This window comes from Meriones unguiculatus, chromosome 2 (assembly GCF_030254825.1).
Source record: "Meriones unguiculatus strain TT.TT164.6M chromosome 2, Bangor_MerUng_6.1, whole genome shotgun sequence".
NCBI classification, from domain to species: Eukaryota; Metazoa; Chordata; class Mammalia; order Rodentia; family Muridae; genus Meriones; species Meriones unguiculatus.
This window is the reverse complement of record NC_083350.1, coordinates 5,137,715-5,143,714: the sequence shown is the minus strand read 5'-3', so window position 1 is coordinate 5,143,714 and position 6,000 is coordinate 5,137,715. Positions and strand designations below refer to the sequence as shown.

General features: G+C 47.7%; 1 long non-coding RNA gene across 2 annotated transcripts in view; it reads left to right on the top strand.

The window, feature by feature from the left end:
* Window positions 1–4,795: 4,795 nt before the first annotated feature.
* The window catches only part of LOC132652089 (uncharacterized), a 92,044-nt gene continuing 90,839 nt past the window's right edge, over window positions 4,796–6,000 (top strand). For both annotated transcript variants that reach the window (XR_009589579.1, XR_009589578.1), the window contains exon 1: window positions 4,796–4,951. This is a non-coding gene — a long non-coding RNA (uncharacterized LOC132652089). The remainder of the gene's footprint in view (window positions 4,952–6,000) is intronic.

Below are 6,000 nucleotides of genomic sequence, written 5' to 3'. Positions count from 1 at the left end.
GGGTCTCAGTGCCAGTTCCCCCTACTGTGAGACGACCTGTGTCCTATCAAAAACATTTCCTAGAGCCAGTCTCCCAAGAAACCGGATCATCCCAGAAGGACTTAAATAGCACGCTCCCACAGAGACTGTACCAGCTGTGTCCTGTCAGAGAGGGGCTACCAAGAGACTTCCTTCTTCAGTCTTTGCCTTGTTCTAGTGAACAAAAGGGATTGATCATTTCCGAGGAAGCCGAGGTGACGCCAAAAGGTAGAGTCTGCGTAGTGTTGAGTGTGAAGGGACAGGGGTCTGCACTGACGACAAAGGCCATGCTGACCCCACCCTAAGGAAAAAGGGGATGACATGAGAAGTATCGGAATACCTCAGCATGGCTGATATGGACAGTGCTTTCATACCTGTGGCTGTGTGTGTTTCTGCGTGCAGTGAGCTTACACCCTCTATCCAGGTGCAGCCAAGTACCTACTTCCTAAATGTCTCCCTTCATCCTTAGTCTTTTTCAAATTCAGCATCATAATGAAGAGAAATAGATGGAAGGACATTTTGGTGAGCCTGGCTGAGCCCCTTTGCCGCTCTTTCCACTGCTGGTGTAGGGAGTGGAAAAGAAAGCCCAAGAATACTTGACAGAAGAGGCCATGGCTTGGGAGGAAGAAGGTAATGAATGACCTTTCTGTGGGACAGCAAGGAGAAGCCGTATTTCCTGTGGGCATGGAGGATGATAGAGAGGACACAGGGAAGGTGGGGAAATGAATCCCCTTTTCCCACTCATTTCTGCCTCACTCATCAAGCAGAGGGAACAGTGGCAAAGTGATGGAAAAGAGGCACATAAGAACGAAAACGCAGAGGCTTGTGCTTGACATGGGCTGTCCCGAGTGAAGCTGTACTTTCAGGGCTGCTGTGACTGGGCCAGGTTCCTCTTGTCACAAAGGATCTGGCCATAGCCTTGTATCTGCAGCCTTTTGCCTCATTTTAGTGGATGAAAAAAATTATCATTCTCAAGAAAATAGAATATCACTGTCATTATTGCCTTAAATTAGAATAAGCTTCATGAGTAGGGCAAATAGCTGAATTTAGTTTCAGAGGGAGACAGATCTCACAGGACTGGAGGAGAACATGAGTGACAGCCAAGGCCTGTGTGTGTCAGAGGCAAGGACTTGGAATGTGTGTGGGTAGTGTCATACAGAAACATGTCGCAAGTTAACACGCACAAACAACACTGGCTGTGTTTAGCATTTGAATGTTGTTTTCCTTTACAGGGTTGAACTTACCTTATTCCCACGTTTATCAAATGGAAACAAATTTCACTCTACTAACATCCATCAAGAGGCTGCATCTGGCATCTTTCTAGCTGTAAAACGATCCCTGAGTGATAGTGTCAGAACGAGAGTTAATTCCTCTGTGAATTCCTCTGAGAAAGCATCCCTCAAACCTTAACTGGTCATTTTAGGTCATTTTAGGCTGAGCTGAGCTGGCTGCTGGCTTGATTGTTCTTGTAGATTCTTTTAGATCACCAAATGGGGGGTGAACCCCAATAACATCATTGAGGAGTGAAGACAGCTGGAGAGAGGAAAACAGAAGCCAGGGGAGGAAGGCTTGTCCCACACATCTTGTTTGCGCCTGGTTTAATAATCGAGATCTAGCTGTGTAGGCAGGTGACTCTTGGGCAAGACCCTGGTTAAATTGAGGCAAAGTCCCTGTTGTTCCAAGTCACGTAAATTCTCATCCAAAACAGAATAAATATACTTGTCTTACAGATGTGAAAATTGAGTTTTGGACAAATCTCTCTTCTCAGCTGTGGAGAGAAGAAAAATCTAGGAACTATTGTGGAAAAAATGACAGTATTATACTCTTTGTTTTAAGCTGAAAGAAAACTAATGTTTTAAACATATGCAGTGCGGAAAACCATGGTATTTTAAAGTGAATCACTGCATGATTTAATCATTGCTAATCTAGAACAAAATAAATTCTGAAAGGCTCCCTGCTGCCAACTCTGCTTACTTTAGGATTTACTACCTGTTATTATCCTTAGAGAGTAGGAAGTCGGCATAAATCACCTCCAGTTTCTAAGGCCTCTATTTTCCAGCATGTTCTGCTTCCTCTTAATTGCTCGTGGAAGAAAGATAAATAAGTTTTGTGGAGGCTTTATGCTGTACGGTGCACATTCTCTTCAGAGAACAGGTGCCGTGTGGCCTCTCATTGCGTGTCTTGAAATCTGGGTGGGTTCCGTCTACTTCCAAACGCTGTGCCTGTAGTTTGCCTCGAGAGTGGGTGGTCAATAAATGCCACTGACTAACTGATCGGGACGTCGGCTCCGTCAGTCTGCAGTTCTGTTAAATCACTGACATGAGACAGTGGAGGTGGGAGTTTATGTGGGCAGTGCCAGAGATGCACGAGGTGAGCCCCTGTCTGCCACAGAGACACGCTTTGTGAGGTGTGGCAGATGCTGGGAGCCACGCCCTGTGCCTGCAGCTCTGACAGGACGTCACACAAAAGGCTTGCTCAGGGTGCTCCCCGTCAGTTCACACGTGTCCGTCCCTGTCTGTGCCATATCAGCTGTCAGAAGCAAGAATGTTTCCAAGTGCGTTAGTTGTCAGCCCCGCTCTGAGGTATGGTCAGGCTGTGGTGAGGAAAGGAAGCGGAGGTGAGTCCAGGTCTTCCAGCAATTGACACCGGCCCACCAATGAGACTGTGATATTGTAAGGAGCAGAATTAGTGCCATCCTTCAGCCACAAAGTGACGGAGCAGAGCCTGGCTGCTCAGACATTTTGCCAAGAGTACAAATAGACATAGTGTGAGGTCATACTTGTAAGCCTTAGCACTGTGGCAGGTTGTATTCTGAGGAGTGGAGGGTGCAGCAGAAGGCCAAGGATCTGTGTGGGGTTCTCATGCAAATCTTACAGGCTGGCTCAGGTAGCCATTGGGGTTTTGGTGCAAATGGCTCTGGAGGCGGGGCCCTGAGCAGTCAGCCATGATGACACTCCATCCTGTCTCTTTCAGTGGTGCTCAGCTTCACCCGCTATTCCTTAGCTAGTGTGGTTTCTTTATTTTATCACATCCTCACTTGGCTTCTTCCAGCCAAACAAAGCAGGGGGTCATGTCTAGCCTGCTTCTGGTGCTCTGTTTCCATTCCTGTCCATCAAAAACATCAAGTGCTCATCTGGGATCCACCACCTCTCGGAAGAAGGTCAAGATCTGGCAGCTGGGGCTTTCCCAGCTAGCACTGGCCACACTGTGCACTGTGAGCTCAGTCTGGAACCCATGACCTTTCCTGTGGACACAGCTCTGGGAAGGATGGGATGGAAAGGAGGCTGCCCACTTTAATATGACTGTGCTTCACGACAATTCCATTGTTTTTCCACTTGGGATAATTATGCCTGGATCATCTATTTCTACTTAATACACAATATGAAGTCTGTGCTTTTATTAAACCATTAAAATTATTTATTTACTTATTTATTGGTTCCTTGAGAATGTCATACAATGTGTTGATCATATTTGCCCCTACCCCAGCCTACCCTAGATCTACCCCTTTTCTGTATCTAACTAACTTTGTGATACTTTCAATTTTCCTCCACTAAGTCCAGCTTGTGCTGTCCACATGTTCGTGGACGTGTGGTCTTTCACTGGAGCACAGTTGGCTTATCAAGGGCACCCTTCTTAAAGGAAACTGACCCTCCCTGTCCCCTATGCTTGATTAGTGGCCAGTAGCCTCATGTGTCTCTCCCCTTTCCATGCTGAGGTTAGGGCTGGCTCGAGCTTGCTCAGGGCTTGTGTATATGATTCTCACAATCGCCGTGAGATATGTGCACCCTGTTATGTCTTGAGGACACGCTCCCGCTGTATTCATCCACTGACAACGGCTTCCAGTCAGCCTGTCCCCCTCCCAATGATTTTAAGTGTCTATCTTTTAACAGAAACTCTAGCATATCTGAGATAGTTGATTCTCTCATGTACAGCCGACCCATCAGGCCCTTTTTATGAAATGAAGTGGTGATCGAAAGAAAATTTCAGGCTTAGTGCGGACTCTGGAAAGGAGGGGGAAGAAGGAACTACCTTGATTGAAGCTCCAGCTCCTTTGAGATGAAATCACCGGATTCTTGGACTTGGCTCAGAACCAGTAGGTAAAGGTCAGAGTAGCAGGAGGGCATGGCAGGGTAGACAGTGGCTCTTTGTAGAGTCAGGCTGATAGTCCCAGCCCTTGGCTCCCCCGACTGTGCACCGGAGGTCTCACAGAGTTTCAGAAGAGCTGAGCATGGAGGATGCCTGCCAGCATCTGCTCAGAAAGCACCACAATTTCTGGTTCCTAGCACACGTGCCCTTCTCCGGGACCGTGTGCCATCACACATGACAGAGCTGACGCCGGTGACTTCTAGCTAGGTGCTTGATATCGTCAGCGTGTGGCTTGAGCCAAGCCCCTACAAGCTGGTGGGCTTTCCCTTACAGCTGGAATATGTCAGGAGACTCAAAACCCTTTTTGTCCAGAATTTGTTGTTAAGTTGTTGCCATCCCTTAATTCAAACCAACACAATCGGACACTCTGCAATTATCTTCCCACAAAGTTGGAGAGACTAATGCTTTCTGCTCACCATGTAATGAATGCCTTGCAGAGGTGGTAGGCGGCAAGAGCTCAGAATATTTATGAAGCTTCTTGATTGACTTTTACATTTATTCTCAAGTGACAAATCCAGCTATGCATAAGACAGCCAGATAACTATTTAAGGTAACACCGTATTTTTGGAAATGTTATTTTTTCTTCCTAAAAGGGTAAGAGACTTTACCAGCAGTTTCATTTCTTCCCCCTTCTATTCCTCGAGAACTTTGTCAGCCTGAGGATGACTTGACAGAGGAAACTTTCAATGAGGATGATGGAGAGTCATTGGATTTGAGTTGCATGGGAGCTCGGAGTCACCCATTCTCGCTACCATGGTTTTTTGGATGAAGAGCAGAGAGGAAGCAGGTGAGTTGGTTCCTCTCAGGCCACCCTTGGATGTACCTGGAAGACCACAGAGCAGAGAAAATGCCTCGTCTCATGGGCCACTCAGCTTCTTGCTACGCATTTCCGTTATTCCTGAAGGGGCTCCCTCCTGGCGGTCTTGACCTGACCTGGCTCTCCCTGCCTGTTTGCCTGTATTTTCCAGGAGTACCTGGAGACCAACATGGGGATGTAGCATCTTGGGATAGGAGGGGCTGGCCAGCAGGCTGGTGTGTTTTCCAGTGTTTTCTAGAAGCGGGGTGCAGCTGATGCTTTAGTGCTTATAGTATCTGGGACAGAGAATCTACAGAGAGCTGCTTTCTTGACTCATCAGCCGTGGAAACAGCTCTGCCTAGCAGTCCTGCAGTTAGAGACCTTTCTTATGCAGCATTGACCACCTGTCTGGCCTTGTGTAAGGCTGATGGGTTCTTGCAGCAGCTACTGCAAGAGAGATGTGTATGATCTCAGACGGCAGTGACTCCCAATCTTTCTAATGCGGTGACCCTTTAATACAGTTCTTCACATCATGGTGACCCCCAACCATGAAGTTATTTCATTGTTACATTATGACTGTAATTTTCCTACTGCTATGAATTGTAATGTAAACACCTGATATGCAGGATATCTGACATGTGACCACCAAAGGGGTCGTGACCCACAGGTTGAGAACCACTGTCCTTGACCATTGCTGGTGTCTGCTAGTCTCATTTACTGCTCTCTTCAAGGTAGCATGTGTCATTTCACCGAAATGCAATGAAGCCCCACCAGGAAAGGGTACAGCTCCTACGTCTGGTTGTCTGGGTGGCTGCTGTTGCGAGTGGTGCTGCGTAGACACCGAGAGGGCTCTGGAGTCTGTACGCTGGGTGCTCTTAAATCACCGGGCGCCGCTCGCTCACAGTCTGTCACCAGGAAGGAAGAGGAGGCCACAGGAGTCCTGCTGGCACGCCCAGCACGAATCTGTGGGCTCCTTGCCGCCACGGAACTCGCTTGCTCTAACAATGTACTTTTCAAGCAGCGTTGACAGGCTGCCCTAC